This window comes from Nerophis lumbriciformis, linkage group LG27 (assembly GCF_033978685.3).
Source record: "Nerophis lumbriciformis linkage group LG27, RoL_Nlum_v2.1, whole genome shotgun sequence".
In the NCBI taxonomy this organism is placed as follows: domain Eukaryota; kingdom Metazoa; phylum Chordata; class Actinopteri; order Syngnathiformes; family Syngnathidae; genus Nerophis; species Nerophis lumbriciformis.
The window spans coordinates 35,972,501-36,000,000 of record NC_084574.2 but is presented as its reverse complement, the minus strand read 5'-3'; positions in this window follow the sequence as shown (position 1 = coordinate 36,000,000).

Sequence of the window (27,500 nt, the reverse complement as noted above, 5' to 3'; positions counted from 1 at the left end):
TGGTTCTGCTAGAAGAGGTATACACACGATGATTTCACCCTCTTTCCTTATCTATGCACTCTCACGCACATATAATATTGTTCATGGTGTCATGAAGTACCAGCCTGGAGATAGAATGAAGAAGGCGAATGTACCAAGTTAACTTTCGGTTTCCGTTCCCGTCAAGGCAATGCAACCCAAAGCATGAGAAGACGGGCAACCATTTTACAGACTGCTCCGACCTTCAATTCATTCCCTCTATTGATTCTACTTACCCCTGTTTTGCAGGATAGCTTGTTAAACTTCAGTTCTAGTCACCCCTCATTACTTCAGACAGCCTGCGAACAAAAGAATCTGCGAGGACTCTCCCCTTTTAAAAGGCTGGTTCTAATAATACTCTGAGAAGCCTTCAAAGTGTAGGCCGTCCTTTCAAAGCAGGTGGCAAACAAATCCAAGATGTCAGCGACAGGACAGTTTCCAACAGCTTGACAAGGCTGGAGGAATCCTCACAGCGAGGGAGCGATGCTGACGAAAAAGCCCACAACGCGCTCGCGAGTTTCTGAGAGCCAACGGGTCGTGTCATCTCCTGCTTACAGGACGGCTTCAAACGGCTCTAAGAGCAGCAAATATCTCTGGTGACTGGAAGACTTGACGCTGCGGGGTTTTGACAAGTGGAGTGGCAGCAAGAACGATGAAAAATGGCTAAAAACGTGGGATGTTCTGTTCTGGGTTTGATGCTGCCCATTTCAATGGAGATCACATGTTTGAACTGTTTTAGTGTGTTGATGATGAATGCTATTGACAGTTTGAAAATATCAACACATTATATAAACTAGTGCCTGATTCTCCTTCATGACCAGTGTTGGGACTAACGCCGTTAGTTTCGGCGGTAACTAGTAATCTAACGCGTTATTTTTTTATATTCAGTAACTCAGTTACCGTTACTACATGATGCGTTACTGCATTATTTTACGTTACTTTTTATGTAGTATAAAGTGTGTTTTATCGGAGCGCTGCTGTGTCATCGTTCTGATTCTTCTTGTGTGGGGAGTGAGGGGGGGGAGGGGGGGGGGCGTGTCTGATCATGGCGGAGCCAGAAGTCGAGTTTGCTAACATGGAGATATTTTCACTACTTTTCTTTTGTCGAGCACAAAGAAAATAACATTTTAGTTAAATGTAAATTGTGCTTTGGATCAAAGATGCCATCTACTGCCCAAAACAGCAATTCAAATCTGCTGAAACAAGCTACATAGCAACATGCTTCGACGAAGCTAGTAAAGAGAGACAGAGACTCTGATGCCACTTCACCTCCACCACCACCACCATTCACCGCTGAAGGTACACACTCTGTCAATCAATGTTCCCTCTAATTGTTCATGTGTGAGCAAATGCAAAAAGTCCCTGAGCATTGAGTGGAGCCCATGTGAGCAACTTTAGACGTGCACACTGTGGCTACACCAGCAGCACACCTGTCCCAAACCTCACTAAATAACAACTTACATCTCCATCCATCCATCCATTTTCTACCGCTTGTCCCTTTCGGGGTCGCTGGAGCCTATCTCAGCTGCATTCGGGCGGAAGGCAGGGTACACCCTGGACAAGTCCCCACCTCATCACAGGGCCAACACAGATAGACAGACAACATTCTCTTATTATTATAATCAAATGACAGCAGTCATATCCATTTCTAATATAAGTGTTTAGGCCCACTTATAATGACAATAACAAAAAATATTGTTTTTCATGAACTGTGTACTTGTATTGTTTGTCTGGGTGGAGGTCCTGCTTTGGAAATAATTTGTACCCCTTTCAGACATTGCATTTAGTTCCCATTAAAACATTCACATGTTGCACAATGAGATGTAAGCAGAGGATCATGTGTACATTCCTGCAACTTCCTGTTTGTAAAAAATATATTTTTATTAGTATTTATTTAATATACTAACAGCATTTAATGATTAATATTTATAAATTAAGATTCCTAATAAATGACACTAGAATAAGCACACATTTGATTGGTAAATCATAGTGTAACGACCTGGAATGACACTTTATGTGTGGTGTTGGAGTTTTCCGACTTTTTGTGTGGCTGTAAATGCATCACTGGCTAAGTGCCATATGTGCAAGTGTTGGCGCACGTGAGAGAGCGAGTGGCTGCTGTTGATATAACAAAGTTGCTTTTGGTCTGGTTTGTACTGCAGAAAATGACCAGTTTTGCTAGATATCATTTTTTTTACTAATGTTTTGGTGATGTGTTTATGGCCGACAGTAAAAAGTTTTGCTCAGTAAAGTGATGGATGGAATTCATGTCCTCAAAGCGTCTCGACAGACGTTACAATATTTGAACAATGATGACGAAAACGGTTTTCTCTGTCGTGTCCGTGTCGTGTCGAAAATTGTTTTGCGCTTATTTTTTATTTGATTTTGTGCGTGGCATAGATTTGCCGTGCGCAGAGGACGCTTGAGCAGTGCGCAATTGCACATGCGCGCTCCTGAGAGGGAACGTTGCTGTCAATTCTCTTATATACTCTTTCATTCTGGACTTCTAGAGTGTTTGATTAGCACATCACTCTAAATGTATGGACTATAAAGTTCACAAACATAAAGAGGGATCCTAGTGGGCCAGGCCAATCGTTCCTTATCTCTAAATTAAAACTGGGGAAATGTGTAGTGTTCTGGGCTTCAGACATGATTTTGTATAAGAATTACTTGAGGAGGAAAATGCCTGGTTAGACTTTGTGTATGTAGTGTGTGCCTTCCTTGCTTTACATCTATGCTGTTATTATGCTGTTTGTTACTTTTGTATGTTATGTTGCAGCTATTTAAAATAGTTTTGTCAATTTGTTCTGGCCAGAAACAAATTGGCCTTTGTAACATATCTTTGTCTTTGTGTGTTGTATGTAGACCACATGGCTTAGCAGAGTTGAGTGATGCAAATGCATGTCAAGTTGATCAACAGATTGTATTATTCTCCAGTGCAATAACAGTACTGAAATGAAGGCTAAAAGGGCATTAATTGGAGCTTTAAAAAAAAGAAAAAAGAAGTAACTAAATAGTTACTTTTCACAGTAACGCATTACTTTTTGGTGTAAGTAACTGAGTTAGTAACTGAGTTACTTTTGAAATAAAGTAACTAGTAACTGTAACTAGTTACTGGTTTTCAGTAACTAACCCAACACTGTTCATGACATACAATTGTTAAAATAAAACAATGTCAGGAGTACAAAATAAATAAACAACTACCTATTACTCATTGAAATCCTTTGGTTTTTACCCTCAAAGTCCATCAACAATTATATATATATACAAACCCCGTTTCCATATGAGTTGGGAAATTGTGTTAGATGTAAATATAAACGAAATACAATGATTTGCAAATCATTTTCAACCCATATTCAGTTGAATATGCTACAAAGACAACATATTTGATGTTCAAACTCATAAACTTTTTTTTTTTTTTTGCAAATAATCATTAACTTTAGAATTTGATGCCAGCAACACGTGACAAAGAAGTTGGGAAAGGTGGCAATAAATACTGATAAAGTTGAGGAATGCTCATCAAACACTTATTTGGAACATCCCACAGGTGTGCAGGCTAATTGGGAACAGGTGGGTGCCATGATTGGGTAGAAAAAACAGCTTCCAAAAAATGCTCAGTCTTTCACAAGAAAGGATGGGGCAAGGTACACCCGTTTGTCCACAACTGCGTGAGCAAATAGTCAAACAGTTTAAGAACAACGTTTCTCAAAGTGCAATTGTAAGAAATTTAGGGATTTCAACATCTACGGTCCATAATATCATCAAAAGGTTTAGAGAATCTGGAGAAATCACTCCACGTAAGCGGCATGGCCGGAAACCAACATTGAATGACCGTGACCTTCGATCCCTCAGACGGCACTGTATCAAAAACCGACATCAATCTCTAAAGGATATCACCACATGGGCTCAGGAACACTTCAGAAAACCACTGTCACTAAATACAGTTGGTCGCTACATCTGTAAGTGCAAGTTAAAGATCTACTTTGCAAAGCGAAAGCCATTTATCAACAACATCCAGAAAGGCCGCCGGCTTCTCTGGGCCCGAGATCATCTAAGATGGACTCATAAAAAGTGGAAAAGTGTTCTGTGGTCTGACGAGTCCACATTTCAAATTGTTTTTGGAAATATTCGACACCGTGTCATCCGGACCAAAGGGGAAGCGAACCATCCAGACTGTTCTCGACGCAAAGTTCAAAAGCCAGCATCTGTGATGGTATGGGGGTGCATTAGTGCCCAAGGCATGGATAGCTTACACATCTGTGAAGGCACCGTTAATGCTGAAAGGTACATACAGGATTTGGAACAACATATTCTGCCATATAAGCGTCGTCTTTTTCATGGACGCCCCTGCTTATTTCAGCAAGACAATGCCAAGCCACATTCAGCACGTGTTACAACAGCATGGCTTCGTAAAAAAAGAGTGCGGGTACTTTCCTGGCCCGCCTGCAGTCCAGACCTGTCTCCCATCAAAAATGTGTGGTGCATTTTGAAGCGTAAAATACGACAGCGGAGACCCCGGACTGTTGAACGACTGAAGCTCTACATAAAACAAGAATGGGAAAGAATTCCACTTTCAAAGCTTCAACAATTAGTTTCCTCAGTTCCCAATTGTTTATTATGTGTTGTTAAAAGAAAAGGTAATGTAACACAGTGGTGAACATGCCCTTTCCCAACTACTTTGGCACGTGTTGCAGCCATGAAATTCTAAGTTAATTATTATTTGCAAAAAAAAAATAAAGTTTATGAGTTTGAACATCAAATATCTTGTCTTTGTAGTGCATTCAATTGAATATGGGTTGAAAAGGATTTGCAAATCATTGTATTCCGTTTATATTTACATCCAACACAATTTCCCAACTCATATGGAGACGGGGTTTGTATATATATATATATATATATTTATACATATATATATATATATATATATATATATAAAGAAATAAAAACACACACAAACACATGTATACATATATACACACACATATTTACAAATACAGACCTTTCCTCCAGAAGGTCTTATCTTTGTCCATGTGATGTCAGATGAAACAAAAATTTAGCTGTTTGGCCACAATACCCAGCAATATGTTTGGAGGAGAAAAGGTGAGGTATTTAATCCCAGGAACACCAGGCCTACCATCAAGCATGGTGGTGGTAGTATTATGCTCTGGGCCTGTTTTGCTGCAAATGGAACTGGTGCTTTACAGAGAGTAAATGGGACAATGAATAAGGAGGATTACCTCCAAATTATTCAGGACAACCTAAAATCATCAACCTGGAGGTTGGGTCTTGGGCGCAGTTGGGTTTTCCAACAGGACATTGACCCCAAACATACGTCAAAAGTGGTAAAGGAATGGCTAAATCAGGTTAGAATGAAGGTTTTAGAATGGCATTCCCAAAGTCCTGACTTAAACATGTGGACAATGCTGAAGAAACAAGTCCATGTCAGAAAACTCGCCTGGAAAAGGGTGGAGGGCGATCTCCGGGTTGGGGAGGAGATCTTGCCCCAAGTGGAGGAGTTCAAGTACCTCGGAGTCTTGTTCATGAGTGAGGGAAGAGTGGATCGTGAGATCGACAGGCGGATCGGTGCAGTATCTTGAGTAATGCGGACGATGTATCGATCCGTTGCGGTGAAGAAGGAGCTGAGCCGGAAGGCAAAGCTCTCAATTTACCGGTCGATCTACGTTCCCATCCTCACCTATGGTCATGAGCGGCCAAAATGAGTTTCCTCCGTCAGATGGCGGGTCTCTCCCTTAGAGATAGGGTGAGAAGCTCCGCCATCCGGGAGCCGCTGCTCCTCCACATGGAGAGGAGTCAGATGAGGTAGTTCGGGCATCTGGTGAGGATGCCACCCGAACGCCTCTCAGGGGGGGAGGGTTTCGGGCACGTTCGACCGGTGGGAGGCCACGGGGAAGACCCAGGACATGTTTGGAAGACTATGTCTACCGGCTGGCCTGGGAACGTCTCGGGGTCCCCCGGGAGGAGCTGGACGAAGTGGCTGGGGAGAGGGAAGTCTGGGCTTCCCTGCTTAGGCTGCTGCCCCCGCGACCCGACCTTGGGTAAGCGAAAGAAGATGGATGGATGGATACATATATATACTGTATGTATATATAATAGTAATAATAATAAAAATATTATTTTTTTACCTTGGGACATCCCGCAGGCCAGAGTTCCGACTCTAGACTCTTATTAATCTACTTGTTAAATTCCTGTTAAAAACTGGTAACTTTCTGCTGTAACGTGGTTCCATCTATACTCCTTAAAGATTAGGAAGCAATTATTTATTGTGTTGTTTCAAGCTCGTTTATCCATTGGCATTGTTTGCTTATTCAGCGTGTATGCCTAGCCTTGTCCTCCAGTGATAATGCTACTTGGTAAGATACTATAAAATTCAGTTTATTTGCTGCAATGGAGGTGATGATTATCGACTTAGGGGAGCGGTTCCACACTGTGTATGAACATACACAGCGAGCTAGTGAGGACCAGCAGGGGATCAATCACATGGTTTTTCAAGGAAATTACTCGATACCAATCCTTGGCCGATAGATTGGCATTCTACGAAAGGATATCACACAGGTCACTTTTTAAAGTTTCAATACAACTAGATCTACATAATGCATACTTGTCAGAAATGGGCTCATCCCATGTCACATACAAACTTCTTTTTTTTGCATAATACTGATAAAGAAATATGCACAAGGTATATTGTAATTGAAGTACAAACCACACTAGGTTAACATTTTGTTTCGTAAGTATGTTGTGTACCATTACTGCAGTGAAAAAAAAGCAAAAGAAAGCAGCGTAATGAATTAAAAGAACAAAGCAGTTGAACAACCCGCAGCAAAAAAAACATTTTTACTTAAGTTTGCTGACGAGACAAAGCTAATAATCACAAGGGGCGTTGGGCTAGGCGCCATACTTTCAAAAGTTTCCCCCTGGGCACTTTTAAACATTGACATACTCTATTATTAAAGGTTAAGCATTTTCAAAAGTTTCTCCCCTTTTTTGCAATAGCAGGCCAAAACCATACAGTTGTACTCATAAGTTTACATGCCCTAGGAGAATTTATGATTTCTTGGCCATTCTTCAGAGAAAATGAATGATAATACAAAAACCTTTCTTCCACTCATGCTTAATGGTTGTTTGAAGCTATTTATTGGCAAACAACTGTGTTTACTCTTTCTAAATCAAAATGACAAAAGAAAGTACCCAAATGACCCTGATCAAAAGTTTACATACCCTAGTGACTTAATGAGGAGAAAACCAGGGGAAACGTAAATGTTGCATAGAGCAAACATTGACCCAGCACTTACTGCTGGGTGACAGGAAACTATAAAGGGGAGTGATTAGCCAAAACACCTGGTGGAAACACTAATTGCCAAAACTAAGACAGGTGAGGAGAATCAGTGCCCATGGAAACCAGCAATAAACAGGGAAAGAGGGTGCACCCAGGAAACCGACTAAAACCAGAAACATAACCGACATAATTCATGCCATGATCCGGGTAACGGATCATGACATAACCCCCCCCCCCCCCCCTTAAGGGACGGATCCCAGACGTCCCAAACTAGAAACCCTTCCCCAACAAAAAAAAACCCCCAGAAAGTCAAAATTCACGGGAGGGTGGAGGGAGGACTTGGTGGTGGGCCGCCAGGCCACGTGTCCCCGAAGCCACCGGGGACAAGTCAGGTGGCGGCGGCGGGTGGATTGTCGCCGCAATCGTCGAGGCGGGCGACCTCGGAACGGCCATGTCTGTGGCCGTTGAGGAGGCGGACGAGACTGGCGCCAGAACCTCAGCAGTCTTTGAGTCCTGTACCAAAGTCTGGGGCGTCGCTGCTGTTGGCGCCAAAAGCGTCCATGAAAAGTCCAGAAACGACAAGGTGGGCGGCGCCGTGGTGCCGGTTAAGCATTTTCAAAAGTTTGTCCCCTTTTTTGAAATAGCAGGCCACAACCATACAGTTGTGCTCATAAGTTTACATGCCCTGAGAGAATTGATGATTTCTTGGCCATTCTTTGGAGAATATGAATGACAACACAAAAACCTTTCTTCCACTCATGCTTAATGGTTGTTTGAAGCTATTTATTGGCAAACAACTGTGTTTACTCTTTTTAAATCAAAATGACAAAAGAAAGTACCCAAATGACCCTGATCAAAAGTTTACATACCCCAGTGACTTTATGAGGAGAAAACCAGGGGAAACGTAAATGTTGCATAGAGCAAACATTGACCCAGCACTTACTGCTGGGTGACAGGAAACTATAAAGGGGAGTGATTAGCCAAAACACCTGGTGGGAACACTAATTGCCAAAACTAAGACAGGTGAGGAGAATCAGTGCCCATGGAAACCAGCAATAAACAGGGAAAGAGGGTGCACCCAGGAAACCGACTAAAACCAGAAACATAACCGACATAATTCATGCCATGATCCGGGTAACGGATCATGACATTAACCCCCCCCTTAAGGGACGGATCCCAGACGTCCCAAACTAGAAACCCTTCCCCAACAAAAAAAAAAAACCCAGAAAGTCAAAATTCACGGGAGGGTGGAGGGAGGACTTGGTGGTGGGCCGCCAGGCCACGTGTCCCCGAAGCCACCGGGGACAAGTCAGGTGGCGGCGGCGTGTGGATTGTCGCCGCAATCGTCGAGGCGGGCGACCTCGGAACGGCCATGTCTGTGGCCGTTGAGGAGGCGGACGAGACTGGCGCCAGAACCTCAGCAGTCTTTGAGTCCTGTACCAAAGTCTGGGGCGTCGCTGCTGTTGGCGCCAAAAGCGTCCATGAAAAGTCCAGAAACGACAAGGTGGGCGGCGCCGTGGTGCCGGTTAAGCATTTTCAAAAGTTTGTCCCCTTTTTTGCAATAGCAGGCCACAACCATACAGTTGTGCTCATAAGTTTACATGCCCTGAGAGAATGTATGATTTCTTGGCCATTCTTCGGAGAATATGAATGACAACACAAAAACCTTTCTTCCACTCATGCTTAATGGTTGTTTGAAGCTATTTATTGGCAAACAACTGTGTTTACTCTTTTTAAATCAAAATGACAAAAGAAAGTACCCAAATGACCCTGATCAAAAGTTTACATACCCTAGTGACTTTATGAGGAGAAAACCAGGGGAAACGTAAATGTTGCATAGAGCAAACATTGACCCAGCACTTACTGCTGGGTGACAGGAAACTATAAAGGGGAGTGATTAGCCAAAACACCTGGTGGGAACACTAATTGCCAAAACTAAGACAGGTGAGGAGAATCAGTGCCCATGGAAACCAGCAATAAACAGGGAAAGAGGGTGCACCCAGGAAACCGACTAAAACCAGAAACATAACCGACATAATTCATGCCATGATCCGGGTAACGGATCATGACATAACCTCCCCCTTAAGGGACGGATCACAGACGTCCCAAACTAGAAACCCTTCCCCAACAAAAAAAACAACCCAGAAAGTCAAAATTCACGGGAGGGTGGAGGGAGGACTTGGTGGTGGGCCGCCAGGCCACGTGTCCCCGAAGCCACCGGGGAGAAGTCAGGTGGCGGCGGCGGGTGGATTGTCGCCGCAATCGTCGAGGCGGGCGACCTCGGAACGGCCATGTCTGTGGCCGTTGAGGAGGCGGACGAGACTGGCGCCAGAACCTCAGCAGTCTTTGAGCCCTGTACCAAAGTCTGGGGCGTCGCAGCTGTTGGCGCCAAAAGCGTCCATGAAAAGTCCAGAAACGACAAGGTGGGCGGCGCCGTGGTGCCGGTTAAGCATTTTCAAAAGTTTGTCCCCTTTTTTGCAATAGCAGGCCACAACCATACAGTTGTGCTCATAAGTTTACATGCCCTGAGAGAATTGATGATTTCTTGGCCATTCTTTGGAGAATATGAATGACAACACAAAAACCTTTCTTCCACTCATGCTTAATGGTTGTTTGAAGCTATTTATTGGCAAACAACTGTGTTTACTCTTTTTAAATCAAAATGACAAAAGAAAGTACCCAAATGACCCTGATCAAAAGTTTACATACCCTAGTGACTTTATGAGGAGAAAACCAGGGGAAACGTAAATGTTGCATAGAGCAAACATTGACCCAGCACTTACTGCTGGGTGACAGGAAACTATAAAGGGGAGTGATTAGCCAAAACACCTGGTGGAAACACTAATTGACAAAACTAAGACAGGTGAGGAGAATCAGTGCCCATGGAAACCAGCAATAAACAGGGAAAGAGGGTGCACCCAGGAAACCGACTAAAACCAGAAACATAACCGACATAATTCATGCCATGATCCGGGTAACGGATCATGACATAACCCCCCCCTTAAGGGACGGATCCCAGACGTCCCAAACTAGAAACCCTTCCCCAACAAAAAAAAAAACCCAGAAAGTCAAAATTCACGGGAGAGTGGAGGGAGGACTTGGTGGTGGGCCGCCAGGCCACGTGTCCCCGAAGCCACCGGGGAGAAGTCAGGTGGCGGCGGCGGGTGGATTGTCGCCGCAATCGTCGAGGCGGGCGACCTCGGAACGGCCATGTCTGTGGCCGTTGAGGAGGCGGACGAGACTGGCGCCAGAACCTCAGCAGTCTTTGAGCCCTGTACCAAAGTCTGGGGCGTCGCAGCTGTTGGCGCCAAAAGCGTCCATGAAAAGTCCAGAAACGACAAGGTGGGCGGCGCCGTGGTGCCGGTTAAGCATTTTCAAAAGTTTGTCCCCTTTTTTGCAATAGCAGGCCACAACCATACAGTTGTGCTCATAAGTTTACATGCCCTGAGAGAATTGATGATTTCTTGGCCATTCTTTGGAGAATATGAATGACAACACAAAAACCTTTCTTCCACTCATGCTTAATGGTTGTTTGAAGCTATTTATTAGCAAACAACTGTGTTTACTCTTTCTAAATCAAAATGACAAAAGAAAGTACCCAAATGACCCTGATCAAAAGTTTACATACCCTAGTGACTTTATGAGGAGAAAACCAGGGGAAACGTAAATGTTGCATAGAGCAAACATTGACCCAGCACTTACTGCTGGGTGACAGGAAACTATAAAGGGGAGTGATTAGCCAAAACACCTGGTGGGAACACTAATTGCCAAAACTAAGACAGGTGAGGAGAATCAGTGCCCATGGAAACCAGCAATAAACAGGGAAAGAGGGTGCACCCAGGAAACCGACTAAAACCAGAAACATAACCGACATAATTCATGCCATGATCCGGGTAACGGATCATGACATAACCCCCCCCTTAAGGGACGGATCCCAGACGTCCCAAACTAGAAACCCTTCCCCAACAAAAAAAAAAAACCCAGAAAGTCAAAATTCACGGGAGGGTGGAGGGAGGACTTGGTGGTGGGCCGCCAGGCCACGTGTCCCCGAAGCCACCGGGGAGAAGTCAGGTGGCGGCGGCGGGTGGATTGTCGCCGCAATCGTCGAGGCGGGCGACCTCGGAACGGCCATGTCTGTGGCCGTTGAGGAGGCGGACGAGACTGGCGCCAGAACCTCAGCAGTCTTTGAGTCCTGTACCAAAGTCTGGGGCGTCGCTGCTGTTGGCGCCAAAAGCGTCCATGAAAAGTCCAGAAACGACAAGGTGGGCGGCGCCGTGGTGCCGGTTAAGCATTTTCAAAAGTTTGTCCCCTTTTTTGCAATAGCAGGCCACAACCATACAGTTGTACTCATAAGTTTACATGCCCTAGGAGAATTTATGATTTCTTGGCCATTCTTCGGAGAATATGAATGATAACACAAAAACCCACTCATGCTTAATGGTTGTGTGAAGCTATTTATTGGCAAACAACTGTGTTTACTCTTTCTAAATCAAAACGACAAAAGAAAGTACCCAAATGACCCTGATAAAAAGTTTACATACCCCAGTGACTTTGATCTGATAGCATGCACAAAAGTTGACACAAACAGGTTTGAATGGCTAATGTTGCGTTTTGGACCAGTTGTTCCTCCCAGGGAATTCAAGTCACAAGTCGCTCCCAAGCTCTTTACGACACTTAAGGCTGAGTAGAAAAACCACCAGAGACAGAATAGGTACTTTGTAATATATTTGCAAAGCTTTGCAGATATACTTTGAGACCAGTCCAGCATAGAACATTCAATTGCGCCGCTAAGATGCCCCCCCCCCCGACCAAACCCTCTCCCCTCTTAAGTCCCTGGCAGTCATGTCTCTCTAGCCAAAACAAATGCCCATTATCGCTCTTTCTAACATTCCAAAGCTTCAAGGTTAACACACACAGTTTACTTGCAGACAAACAGAAAGAGAACAAATGGAAAAACACGAGCTGTTTTCAAATATGACTATGAAATAAAAAGAAGTAACACTTAAATTGGGATATATGTAAATATCTGCCTCCGACAATTCCCCCTTCAGATCTTCTAAAAAGATCTCTATCACTAGTACAACACTTCTAAAAGACGCCCCTCTTTGAGCAAGCTAGTAAAAAATTAAACGCATAGTTACATGGGAGATAAACGGAAGGAATCTATGTCAATGTCGTCACTGTCAGGGAAGGAAACTATCATTTCTCGAAAGTCACCACTTTGCTTGACCCCCTTCAGTGACATAGCAAACCCAGAAATAGGGTGGGGTTGTCCTTCTACACTAATCAAGGTTCCAATCCTCACCTGTGACATGTTTGTTTGTAATTAATGTGTGTGTATAAAACGTCAGTGAGTTTCTGGGCTTCTGACAGACCATTGCATCTTTCATCCAGTCGTGCACAGATGTTTCTGGATTCTGAGTCATGGGGAAGGCAAAAGAATTGTCAAAGGATCTCCGAGAAAAGGTAATTGAACTGCATAAAACCGGAAAGAGGTATAAAAAGATATCCAAGGAATTGAGAATGCCAATCAGCAGTGTTCAAACGCTGATTAAGAAGTGGAAAATGAGGGATTCAGGTAGACCAGCAAAGAATTCAGCCACAACTGCCAGGAAAATTGTTCGAGATGCAAAGAAAAATCCACAAATAACTTCAGCTGAAATACGGGACTATCTGAAAAATTGTGGTGTGGCTGTTTCAAGATGCACAATAAGGAGGCACTTGAAGAAAAATGGGCTGCATGGTCGAGTGGCCAAAAAGTTTAATTTTGGTCCCATCACTCCAAATTACTTTGTTCCAGAAGTTTTGAGGCTTGTCTCTGTGCTGTTTGGCGTAATGTAAGCGGGATACTTTGTGACATTTGCGCAGAAATGGCTTTCTTCTGGCGACTCGACCATGCAGCCCATTTTTCTTCAAGTGCCTCCTTATTGTGCATCTTGAAACAGCCACACCACAATTTTTCAGAGAGTCCTGTATTTCAGCTGAATTTTTCTTTGAGGGGCAAACTGTAAAAATAGATTATTTATCTACTTGTTCATTTACTGTTAATATCTGCTTATTTTCTGTTTTAACATGTTCTATCTACACTTCTGTTAAAATGTAATAATCACTTATTCTTCTCTTCTTTGATACTTTACATTAGTTTTCAATGATACCACAAATTTAGGTATCGATCCGATGCCAAGTAGTTACAGGAACATACATTGGTCATATTCAAAGTCCTCATGTGTCCAGGGACATATTTACTGAATTTATACACATAATATACTTTTTTTTTTTTATTAAAATATTTTGTGATGATAAAAAATATTGATGTAATCATAGTAGTATGGACTAGATGAAACAGAAATGGAGCTGTTTGGCCACAATACCCAGCAATATGTTTGAAGGATAAAAGGTGAGGCCTTTAATCCCAGGAACACCAACCTACCGTCAAGCATGGTGGTGGTAGTATTATGCTCTGGGCCTGTTTTGCTGGCAATGGAACTGGTGCTTTACAGAGAGTAAACGGGACAATGAAAAAAGAGGATTACCTCCAAATTCTTCAGCACAAGCTAAAATCATCAGCCCGGAGGTTGGGTCTTGGGCGCAGTTGGGTGTTCCAACAGGACAATGACCCCAAACACACGTCAAAAGTGGTAAAGGACAGGCTAAATCAGGCTAGAATTGTCACGGCGAGGGGGTTTTCGCAACTTACTGCGAGGATTGTTCTCCCGGGATGCAAACTGACTTTTCCGGACCAGGGTAGCAGGTAGGAACATATTTAATTCCCAAAACTCAAAACGGTACAAAAAAAACCAGAAAACAACCCAAAGGCGGAAGCTAAGGCAAAAAACTTAGGACATGAAACATGAAACTAAAGACATGAAAACCTCATTAAACTGTGGCTTGAAACAAATAGCATGAACTATGGAAAATGACATGGAACGAGCAGCATGAACTAAGCAATCGCATGAATACAAGCATGAACCGAGCAATGTCGCCAGACCGACTGACTGGCAACGACAGGCTTAAATAATAATCTCCTGATTAGAGCAGGTGTGTGTCCCGAACACATGAGGCAGGTGAAACAAATGAGTCGCCATGGTGACTAAACAAACAAGGGAGCGCAAACAGGAACTAAAAGAGTCCAAAAACTAAAAAAATAAATAGCAAAAACATAATCCAGACCACAGATCATGACAATAATGAAGGTTTTAGAATGGCTTTCCCAAAGTCCTGACTTAAACGTGTGAACAATGCTGAAGAAACAAGTCCATGTCAGAAAACCAACACTTTTAGCTGAACTGCACCAATTTTGGTGATGGCTACCAAAAGCGCCTTATTGCAGTGAAACTTGCCAAGGGACATGTAAGCAAATATAAACATTGCTGTATGTATACTTTTGACCGAGTGCATTTGCTCATATTTTCAGTAGACCCATAATAAATTCATAAAAGAAGCAAACTTCATGAATGTTTTTTGTGACCAACAAGTATGTGCTCCAATCACTCTATCACAAACAAATAAGAGTTGTAGAAATGATTGGAAACTCAAGACAGCCATGACATTATGTTCTTTACAAGTGTATGTACACTTGTGATCGTCACATGTATATATATATATATATATATATATATATATATATATATATATATATATATATATATATATATATATATATATATATATATATATATACATATATATATATATATATATCAGGGGTCTCAAACTCAATTTACCTGGGGGTCACTGGATGCAGAAACTGGGTGAGGCTGGGCCGCAAGAAAAGATTTCTTAAAACAAATCTCACATGACCTTTTTAATGAATCCACATTCTTTGAATGGCTTTCCCGCCCTAGCAACCATCTCACTCACCATGTAGCTAGATTTGACTGCTGCATCGCTCTTTTCGCTTGCTTTCTTGACGAAATCTTGTTGCCTCAGTAGACTGGTTTTAAAATTTGCAACCCGGTTCACTCTCTCATCTCCCTGGTATTTTGCATACTCCTCAGCATGTTTAGTTGTATAATGACGTTTCAAATTGTATTCCTTGTGCACCGCAACTTTCTCTGTATCAACTACAGAAAAGAGCTATAAGGATTATTCATAAAGTAGATTACTTAGAACACACTAACGAATTATTTATTAATTCTGGTTTATTGAAATTACAGGAGCTTGTAAAGTTACAGACATGATGTGTCATGTTTAAGGCTAAAAGTAAAACATTACCAGCAAATTTACAAAATAAATGTTTGTCATCACTTCTGAGAATGAAGAGCATAGAAGAAAAGGTCATTTCCAACATCAGTATTCAAGGACAACTTTAAAACAAATGTGCATATCAGTGGTGGGGGTTAAACTATGGAATTGTCTTTACAACGAGATAAAAGATTGTAAAAATATATTCCAATTGAAAAAATATATAAAGACAGAACAATAAGATCATATGGACAGTCATAAGTGTTTACATTTTGCTTTATATTTATTATTTTACTTATCTTTTGCCTGGTTTTGTATTTGTTTTGTATCATCCCGTGAGGTGTGTATTACTTCTTTTGTTTTTTTGTTCGGTTTGTACATCATGAAGTTTTGCACTTCTTGTGTTTTTTTGGGTGATTTTTTGTTTGTTTTCGTTATATTTGGATGTAATTGTTGTTTTATATATATATATATATATATATATATATATATATATATATATATATATACATATATATATATATATATATGTATGTGTGGGAAAAAATCACAAGACTACTTCATCTCTACAGGCCTGTTTCATGAGGGGTTCCCTCAATCATCAGGAGATTTTAAATCTCCTAAAATCTCCTAGCCTCAACCTGAACCTTGGTATTTACCGTGATGACGGACTGGCAGTGTGTCGCACCTCGCCAAGGAGCAGCGAGAATACCAAGAAGCGCATATGCCAAATTTTCAAAGAGAACGGCCTACGGATCACGATTGAAGCCAACAAGCAAACCGTCAACTTCCTCTATGTCACTTTCAATCTGAGAAATAACAGCTACCAACCATTCACGAAATCCAACACAACACTCCAATACGTGCACCATGACAGCAACCACCCACCCACCACCACGAAAAGAATACCTACCGGAATTAATAAAAGGCTATCGATGCTGTCATCTAGCAAAGCTGAATTTGACCAAGCAACCCCCCCGTACCAAAAAGCCCTTGATGAAAGCGGATACAATTTCACCCTCACCTATGAACCCACGCCTGGAAACCAACCAAAAAAGAACAGAAAACGAAACAACATCATCTGGTACAACCCCCCATACAGCAAAAACGTCTCAACTAACATTGGCCACAAATTCCTCACTCTGATTGACAAACACTTTCCCAAAGGCAACAGCCTAAGAAAAGTATTCAACAAGAACAACATTAAATTGAGCTACAGCTGCATGAACAATATACGACAAATTATCTCAAACCACAACAAAACAATTGCAAATGAGCCGTCGGCCCCCGGACAGAGCGACCCCAAAACCAACAAAGGCTGCAACTGCCGCAAGAAACCTGATTGCCCTCTCAACGGGGGGTGCTTACAAACATCAGTTGTTTACCAATCTAAGGCAACACGCAAGGACATTAACACATCCGACACATATGTAGGATTAACCGAGGGAGAGTTTAAAACCAGATGGAACAATCACAAGGCTTCTTTCAGGAACCAAAACCTGCGGAATACCACAGAACTCAGCAAACACATTTGGGACCTCAAAGACAATAATGTTGAATATTCAATAACATGGCAAATTCTTGCATCCAGCACACCTTACAATAGTGGTAATAAAAGATGCAACCTATGCTTGAAAGAGAAACTGTTTATTATATACTGTCCAGACCTGTCATCCCTCAACAAGCGCAGCGAAATCGTATCAGCATGCCGCCACAGACGGAAACACCTCCTAGGTAACACATGAGCCAATCACCACGCCCCTACGCCAGCCTGTACCCACCCACTCCGTGCCCTATATAAACCATGGTATGTGAATGCTCCTATTAAAATCTCCTGATGATTGAGGGAACCCCCTCATGAAACAGGCCTGTAGAGATGAAATAGTCTTGTGATTTTTTTTCCCACACATACATATATATATATATATATATATACATATATGTATATATATATATATATATATATATATAGATATATATATATATATATATATGTATATATATATATATATATATATATATATATATATATATATATATATATATATATATGTAGTTCTGAATCTGACACTGAAGTAAATGTTGTTCGACAAATTGAAAACTCCATGCCATGAGAGGTTGGTAAGGAGGTTCTACTGTACTCTCCAGCAGGTGCCACTAAACGTGTAGAGCGAAGGTGGCAGTTAGCTAGATGATTAATTAAGCCTGTGACCTAATTAGTGTGACACGACAGCAAGCAGACGCAGATCCTCGGCGCCCCTGATTATGTGGTATTTATGCTGTGGTGGGGGGCCATTAGTCACTCTCACCACGGATGTTGGAGGTCTTCCCAAAATACTTAGCGGGTGCACAGGAGTTTGTGAAAGGCATTGAAATGAGAGCGGGGGGAAGGTAATGTGTGCGCGGGGGAGGGGAGAAGATGATAAAAGTTGGCTCGATGAGCATTTTGTGGAGTAAAGAGATGCAAGGGAGTGACAATAGCGTGTTGTTTAACTTCCACTTTTATTTGGGTATACAAAGCACTTTGCTCCTCCGGAATTCTTCATCAACTCAGCGGCGTGGTAATATTTCATGCGCATTGCTGCAGCCGCCAGGCCTGCCTGGGCTTTCTTTGGCTCTCTGCCCTCCGAGAACTTGGCACCTTCCCGTCCAATTAGGTGCTTTGCTAAGATAGATATGTTGGCTTTTCTTCCTGCTGACAGACCCCATCAGCCAGAAATAAACATGTAAAACAGCTCCAGCTTACCTCCGCTCTCTCTCTCCCTAAGTGAGTTATGAACTTGCAGAGGAGTTTCACCCAAACACACCATCACCTGAACTCTTGACTGTTCACCTTTTGCATAATCCAGCGCTCAACGTCTTTGTGGAAGTCGCTTCCTAGCTGACAGACACTTCACAGGATCCAAGCGTGCAGGTTTTAACAGATTTTTAATGATCATGCGTGTTTCATCAAAAGTTTTCTCTCCCAAAACGTGACTTTCAGTCACGTCCGTATCCTCTCTCTTTTCTGCTCCCAGCCGCTTACTGTTAAAGACAACAGATGATTAGATTAACACGTACCACCTGTGAAATCGAATCACCTGCCAGCTGTGTCTCGCCGTCAGCACATGCCCCTGCCCGATGGTGCTTGTCCTCAGTACCATGGACAGCGGCGGTGACTTTTCCTCCTGAAGGCAGCGCTGACTACACCTCCCCCCACAGTCTTCAATCAAGTTTCTGTCCTGAACTTCCGTTATGATATTAGTTTATTTCGAACACGCATGCATTCACAATATGCCACATCACATATTTACAGTTTCTCATCACAGCATGTCCGAAACTGTAAAGTTTATTTCTGTTTGGGAAAGTACATATTTTTGAGGTTTTTGAGGGTCCTAAAATAGTACAGTTAGCAATATTGAAAGAATTGTCACATAGATATATTAAAAAAATATATATATATATATATATATATATTCACTGTGGAAGCGCTAAAAACATACCGGTGTAGTGAGTTTATATTATTCACCCGAGGAACTTTAGTTATTAGAGAGTTCCAGTCGGACGTTTTTTCACGGGACGCATTTCCGGCGTTGCTATTGCACTAGTGAGCCATGGATCAGGAGATGCTGCCCCGTTATTGATAAGTCAAAATGTTTAGAACCCCTCCACCCCAGGACTTATACCGGTCCAAGGCCAGGAAACGAGCAGGGAGAATCACTGCAGACCCTGTGGCGGTATAGCTCGGTTGGTAGAGTGGCCGTGCCAGCAACTTGAAGGTTCCAGGTCCGATCCCCGCTTCCGCCATCCTAGTCACTGCTGTTGTGTCCTTGGGCAAGACACTTTACTCACCTGCTCCCAGTGCCACCCACACTGGTTTGAATGTAATTTATATATTGGGTTTCACTATGTAAAAGCGCTTTGAGTCACTAGAGAAAAGCGCTATATAAATATAATACACAATTCACTCACTCACACCCTGTTGGTGTGAAATAACCCTGAAACTAATCGGTTACTGTGAACGTACCAACTCATGCTCACTTTATTATCATTTTGCTCTATTCCCACCTCCACTATGATCCAATTAACTATTCACATATTAGCTACTAAAGCACTTGTTTGTATTATGAGTTCATTTAATGTTTACATTGAAGTCAAATCCTGTGTGCAGTGTTAACCTTCGTCTTGTGTTAAGGTCGGCACCGACCCGTTTTAGTTTTTGAATGCATAAAAGAACCACATAAATTTATTTTTTTGCATCAAGGCTTTTTGACTTTGTCAGGAACCTCTATTTCAACAAAATAAAACTTTTTTTTTTTTCACTAAATTATAAAATTCTCTGGTTGAAATTATGACCTCTTTAGGGTCGGTTTCGACCCAATTATAAAAATAAGATAATAAAGCAATAATTAGAGCCAAAACTGAACACACTGACAGCCAGCTCCTCTCCCAATCATGTGAGCTTTAGGGGATTCTCATTTTACCTTGTTATCCAGTACTAAAACAAACAAAGACAGGCATGTTCAGACATGTGAGGTCAATTCAGTATAGAGTTGGTGACTTGCAGAGTGCACATCTCCAATTTGCAGCATGCAAAAATGAAAAAAAGATTTACAGTGAGGAGTTCGGGATAATATTTTTTTGGTGAAAATGAGGGAGAGGACACAGAGCAGCATAGTGATATGAATGAACAGGTTTCTGAGGAGGAAGACAATGTGGACTATCATCCAGAAGACACAGACACATCTGATGAGTCTGATGAGGAGGTCATACCAAAGACTATAACAATGGGACCCATTACCTCCCTGCTTGGCACTCAGCATCAAGGGTTGGATTTAGGGGTTAACTCACCAAAAATGATTCCCGGGCGCGGCACCGCTGCTGCCCACTGCTCCCCTCACCTCCCAGGGGGTGAACAAGGGTGATGGGTCAAATGCAGAGGACAAATTTCACCACACCTAGTGTTTGTGTGACAATCATTGGTACTTTAGATCGGTAGGTTGTGAGTTCAAACCCCGGCCGAATCATACCAAAGACTATAAAAATGAGACCCATTACCTCCCTGCTTGGCACTCAGCATCAAGGGTTGGAATTGGGGGTTAAATCACCAAAAATGATTCCCGGGCGCGGCCACCGCTGCTGCTCACTGCTCCCCTCACCTCCCAGGGGGTGATCAAGGGTGATGGGTCAAATGCAGAGAATAATGTTGCCGCACCTTGTGTGTGTGTGACAATCATTGGTACTTTAACTTTAACTTGAACTTAACTTGATTTGCTTGATTGGTTGTTGTTTGTTTGACCTTGCAAATCTATATGTTGTATTATGACTTGTTCTGCTTTTCATTTTGTGTTTGTATTAAAGTTCTGTTGCTGAAAAAAATACTTTTTAGCCTTTTTCTTGAAGTAAATATATATGGGTCGAAATTGACCCGTAACACCATAGATGTTACTATAGTTAAAATCATTAAAATGAAAAAATAAATTAAACAAATGTATTCAAGAGATGTGTTCTAATACCCCTCACTAATAGTCAGGTAATACAACAACATTTTATTTATTTATACTATTCTCTTGAGGTTCATTTTACCATTTTTTAATTTGAAATCGAGGGGTATACTGACAAAACAGAAGGCCCAAAGGCCCACACCAAAAATATTAAAACCAATATTTTCATGGATAAGGAAGCCTAACAAGGTAACCAAGAGATGAGAAACAAATTGGATGATAGATAATTGTTTTTAGTGTATTTAACAGCTGATTTAAGACATGGGTCAAAACCAACCCATTGACATAAGAGATGGTAACAGAAAGCTAACACAAGAGGAAGGTTAAGCAGTCCTGGCCATGAAGTTGATTATGACTCTGATTTGAATCCTTTAGGGGGGAAAATATAATCTGCAGCAATGCAAACAGTTTGTTCAATGCTAGATACGACAAGTCATATTTTCTTTTCAGTGAATAAGGTGAATAATTAATATGGTTTCTCATTGAACAAGCCTGTGAAGACCAATATCATCGTCATTTATAACTAGATGAGGCAATTCCTAAAGGAATTGTGTGTGAATACTCCAATGCTGAAGTTGAACTGAAATCCTGGGTTTTTTCTTAGAATTGTTGAAGTAGAGCACACAGTTCCCAAACAGGCTGAATATTTTGAAGTTGGAACAGTTTGAATCAGATGAAAAATGTGGAATTTGTGGAACTTTGAAGAATGTCCCATTGATTTCAATGAGAATGTCCCAAAATGTGGGAATTTTGGGAAAAGCGGGAATTTTTTTGAAAATGGTAAAAAAAAACTTGAATGGTTTGAATGAGGTGAAACGGTTGGTGTTGAAATGTTTCCAATCGGTCGAGAAATGTTGAAGGAGTAACATGTTGAATTGAGAAATGTTATTACGGAATTCTCGGAAAACCGGGATTTTTTCCAGTTCAAAAAACAACTTGGTTTTTTGTCCTAATAGAGGAATGTGTTGACGGTGGAACTGTTGAAATGTGTTGAAAAATGTGGGAGTAGTAGTCACCAGAATAAAGGGTGGAAATCGGGCTTTGGAAACTCCTGGAATTTTTTTGACTTGGAAATAAGGTAGTTTTAATTTCCAGGGTGGTGGAATGTGTTGAAGGTGGAATGGTTTGAATCGGTTGAAAAATGTGGAAATGGTGGAAATTTAAAAAATGGCGGAAGTTTTAAAAATGGCCATTTCATTTTGAATGGGAAAAATGTCCCGGAAAAACCTGGAATTCTGGAAAATCTGGGAATTTCATTTTGAATGGGGGAAAATGCAAAAATATAGGAATTATGGAAAATCCAGGACATTTTTTTTTAGAATTGTTGAAGTAGAGTACACAATTCCTGAACAGGCTGAATATTTTGAAGTTAGAATGGTTTGAATCGGATGAAAAATGTGGGAATTGTGAAACTTTGAAAAATATCCCATTGATTTCAATGGGAATTTCAGAAAAAATTGGGAAGTTCGGGAAAAGCAGGAATTTTTTTGGAAAATGGTAAAAAAAACAAAAAACTTGAATGGTCTAAATGTGGTGAAATGGTTGAGGTGGAACATTTTCAAATCGGTCGAGAAATGTCAAAGTAGTTACATATTGAATTGAGAAATGGTATTACAGAATTCCTGGAATTTCGTGAAAACTGGAAATGTTTCCAGTTCAAAAAACAACTTTGTTTTTTGTTCTAATTTAGAGGAATGTTTTGACGGTGGAACGGTTGAAATGCGTTGAAAAATGTAGAAGGAGTAGTCGCCAGATAAAAGGGTGGAATAGGGTGTTGGAAAACCAGGAATTCTGGAAAATCCTGGAATTTTTTGGAACTTGAAAAAATTATAGTATGAATTTCCAGGATGGTGAAATGTGTTGAAGGTAGAATAGTTTTAATGGGTGGAAAAATGTGGAAATGGTGGAAGTTTGAAAAATGGCCAATTCATTTTGAATGGGAAAAATGTCCTGGAAATCCTGGAATTCTGGAAAATCTGTGATGTTTTGGAATTTGTCAAAGGAAAGCCCGCAATTCCCAAATAGGCTGAACAGTTTGAAGTTGGAACGGTTTGAATCGGGTGAAACATGTGGAAGGTAGAGCGTGCCAAAATCTGGAGAAGAAGAAGCAAAAGGTGAAGAAGTATAACTAGAAGAGGCAATTCCTGAAGGAATTGTGTGTGAATGCTCCAATAATAATAATAATAATAATAATAATAATACACTTTATTTATAAGGCACCTTTCTGGGCACTCAAGGACACCGTACAAAATCACAACAATAAAATCAAATTGGATAAAAACATCAACAACAACAAAGAGAAAAGAAAAGATGATTACAATGAATAGGCAGTCAGGAATAGGTATGTTTTGAGTCTTGATTTGAAGAGGGATATTGAATCTAAGTTGCGAAGGTCTGGTGGTAGAGAGTTCCAAAGATGTGGGGCAGAGCGGCTTCCAATGCTGAAGTTGAACTGAAATGCTGACAGAATGTAGTATGAATGTAAGAATAGTTTGAATGTTGGAATGGTTTGAATGTTGAAAAGCTGACGCTGAACTGAATGCTAATGGAATGTAGGATGAATGTAGAAATGGTTTGAATGTTGAAATCGTTTAAACGCTGAAATGGTTTTGAAATGTTGCAGAGTTTGAATTTCCAGGGAAAAACAGAATTAGGTTTGAAACTTGAGAAAGTGTTACTTTGACTGTTTAGGATGAGTGGAATGTGTTGATGTTGGAATGGTTTGAATAGGTTGAAAAATGTGGGAATTGTACAACTTGGAAAAATGTCCCATTCATTTCAATGGGAACTTCCTGGAAATTTGGGTATTTTGGGAAAAGCGGGATTTTTTTGGAAAATGATTAAGAGCATGAATGTCCTAAATCAGCTGAATTGGTTGGTGTTGGAATTGTTTAAATCGGTCAAGAAATGTTGAATTAGTAACAGTTTTTAATTGAGAAATTCCTGGAATTTCGGAAAAACCGAGAATTGTTCTACTTCCTTAACCAACTTGGTTTTTGTCCTGCATTTGAGGAGTGTTTTGACGGTGGGACAGTTAAAATAAGTTGAAAGATGTGAAAGGAGTAGTCGAGCTTAAGGGTGGAAATAGGTTTCCAAAAAAACGGGAATTCCTGGAAATGTGTTGAATGTGGAAAACTGGTAGTTTGAATGTCAAGGATGAGTTGAATGTGTTGAAGGTGGATTGCTTTGAATGGGTTGAAGAATGTGGGAATTGTGGAAGTTTGAAAAATGGCCAATTCATTTTGAATGGGGGAAAATGCAAAAAAAAAAAAGGAATTATGGAAAATCCTGGACATTTTATTAGAATTGTTGAAGTAGAGTACACAATTCCTGAACAGGTTGAATATTTTGAAGTTAGAATGGTTTGAATTAGATGAAAAATGTGGGGAATTGTGAAACTTTGAAAAATGTCCCATTCATTTCAATGGGAATTTCAGAAATAATTGGGAATTTTGGGAAAAGCGGGAATTTTTTGGGAAAAAGGTAAAACAAAAACTTGAATGGTCTGAATGAGGTGAAATGGTGTTAGAATAATTATGTGTAAGTTATCACACAACTCTTATGCTTAAAGGCCGTTGCTATAGTTATTATCAATTGTGCTGAAGTTATACTTTTCTATCTGTGCAAAGGGACAATTTGCAATCTTGGATTGCAGTCATCTCTTATCAGTGTTTGTGTCCAGAACATCGAGTACCGTGACGCAGACAAAGCAGACACAGGGCGATATTGCGAGTGTCAGCACATTTGCATTTTTGAATAATCATATATTGTGTCGAACTGGGACTGCTGAAATGACCCTCCTTCCTTCAGACGCAGCCTCAGGGACCTCCCAAATAAATAGAGGAGCACATGGGTCTGGACCTTGGAGTGTAGGTTGGATCTGTAACTAAGAGTACAGCCCAATACGTCTCTCCTCATTGAGCCAAATTGAACTCTGTCTCTGCATGATTCCTTGCTTCTTGTCTGTTTAATAGATGTCATCAGTGTTTGAACCTGACATCTTCTTGGTCCTTCGAGAAATGTTGAAGTAGTAACATATTGAATTGAGAAATGTTATTACGGAATTCCTGGAATTTCATGAAAATCGGGAATGTTTCCAGTTCAAAAAAACAACTTTGTTTTTTTTTGTCCTAATTTAGAGAAATGTTTTGACGGTGGAACGGTTGAAATGCGTTGAAAAATGTGGAAAGAGTAGTCGCCAGAAAAAAGGGTGGAAACAGGGCTTTGGAAAAGCAGGAATTCTGGAAAATCGTGGAATTTTTTTTAACTTTGAAAAACGATAGTTTTAATTTCCAGGATGGTGGAATGTGTTGAAGGTGGAATGGTTTGAATGAGTCGAAAAAAGTGAAAATGGTGGAAGTTTGAAAAATGGCCAATTCATTTTGACTGGGGGCAAATGCAAAAAAATTAAATAAATTATGGGAAATCCAGGAATTTGTTTTAGAATTGTTGATATAGCGCACACAATTACTGAACAGGCTGAATATTTTGAAGTTAAAACGGTTTGAATCAGATGAAAAATGTGGGGGTTGTGAAACTTTGAAAAATGTCCCATTGATGTCAATGGGAATTTCAGAAAAAAATTGGGAATTTCAGGAAAAGCGGGAATTTTTTTGGAAAATGGTGGAAAAAAAACCAAACTTGAATGGTCTGAATGAGGAGAAATGATCGAGGTGGAACATTTTCAAATCGGTGGAGAAATGTTGAAGTAGTAACATGTTGAATCGGGAAATTATATTACGGAATTCCTGGAATTTCGTGAAAAACAGGAATTTTTCCAGTTCAAAAAACAACTTCGTTTTTTGTCCTAATTTAGAAGAATGTGTTGACGGTGGAACGGTTTAAATGTGTAAAAAATGTGGAAGGAGTAGTCGCCAGAAAAAAGGGTGGAAATAGGGCTTTGGAAAAGCAGGAATTCTGGAAAATCATGGAATTTTTTTTAACTTGGAAAAATTATAGTTTTAATTTCCAGGATGGTGGAATATGTTGAAGGTGGAATGGTTTGAATGGGTCGAAAAAAGTGAAAATGGTGGAAGTTTGAAAAATGGCCAATTCATTTTGAATGGGGGAAAATGCAAAAAAAAAGGAATTATGGGAAATCCAGGAATTTTTTTTAGAATGATTGACGTAGCCCACACAATTCCTGAACAGGTTGAATATTTCGAAGTTAGAACGATTTGAATCAGATGAAAAATGTGGGAGTTGTGAAACGGTGGAACGGTTGAAATGTGTTGAAAAATGTGGAAGGAGTCGTCGCCAGATAAAAGGGTGGAAACAGGGCTTTGGAAAAGCAGGAATTCTGGAAAATCATGGAATTTTTTTTAACTTGGAAAAATTATAGTTTTAATTTACTCGAGCCATTGAATAGACCCCCTTTTTAGACCAGTTGATCTGCCATATCTTTTCTTTTCTCCTCTTTCCCCCCCTCTCCTTTGTGGAGGGGGGTGGGGGGACATACGCCATGGATGAAGTGCTAGCTGTCCAGAGTCGGGACCCCGGGTGGACCGCTCGCCTGTGCATCGGTTGGGGACATCTCTGCGCTGCTGACCTGTGTCCGCTCGGGATGGTCTCCCGCTGGCCCCACTATGGACTGGACTCTCACTATTATGTTAGATCCACTATGGACTGGACTCTCACACTATTATGTTAGATCCACTATTGCCTGAACTCTCACTATTATGTTAGATCCACTATGGACTGGACTCTCACACTATTATGTTAGATCCACTATGGACTGGACTCTCACTATTATGCTAGATCCACTATGGACTGGACTTTCACACTATTATGTTAGATCCACTATGGACTGGACTCTTACTATTATGTTAGATCCACTATGGACTGGACTCTTACTATTATGTTAGATCCACTATGGATTGGACTCTCACACTATTATGTTAGATCCAATATGGACTGGACTGTCACTATTATGTTGGATCCACTATGGACTGGACTCTCACACTATTATGTTAGATCCAATATGGACTGGACTGTCACTATTATGTTAGATCCACTATGGACTGGACTCTCACTATTATGTTAGATCCACTATGGACTGGACTCTCACTATTATGTTAGATCCACTATGGACTGGAGTGTCACACTATTATGTTAGATCCACTATGGACTGGAGTCTCACACTATTATGTTAGATCCACTATGGACTGGACTCTCACTATTATGTTAGATCCACTATTGCCTGGACTCTCACTATTATGTTAGATCCACTATGGACTGGACTCTCACTATTATGTTAGATCCACTATGGACTGGACTCTTACTATTATGTTAGATCCACTATGGACTGGACGCTCACTATTATGTTAGGTCCACTATGGACTGGACTCTCACTGTTATGTTAGATCCACTATGGACTGGACTCTCACTATTATGTTAGATCCACTATGGACTGGACTCTCACTATTATGTTAGATCCACTATGGACTGGACTCTTACTATTATGTTAGATCCACTATGGACTGGACGCTCACTATTATGTTAGATCCACTATTGCCTGAACT